A 322-nucleotide genomic window follows, 5' to 3' on the forward strand; every position below is an offset into this window, starting at 1 on the left:
TGAAATTCATATGAGAGTTCCAGAGGGTATTGAGCTCAAAGATAAGAAAGGTTCTCGAGAACAACATTGTATTAAGCTGAATAAAGCCTTATATGGTTAGAAACAATCAGGTCAAATGTGGTACAATAGATTATCAGAGTACCTAATGAAAGAGGGTTATAAGAACGATCCAATAAGTCCATGTATTTTTATAAAGAGATTCGACAGCAAGGGCTTTGTGATTATGTCTGTCTATGTGGACGACCTGAATGTGATTGGAACCCCTGGAGAGATTTCCCAAACGGTCGAATGTCTAAAGAAAGAATTCGAAATGAAAGAATTA

This window comes from Brassica oleracea, chromosome C9 (assembly GCF_000695525.1).
Source record: "Brassica oleracea var. oleracea cultivar TO1000 chromosome C9, BOL, whole genome shotgun sequence".
Lineage (NCBI taxonomy): Eukaryota > Viridiplantae > Streptophyta > Magnoliopsida > Brassicales > Brassicaceae > Brassica > Brassica oleracea.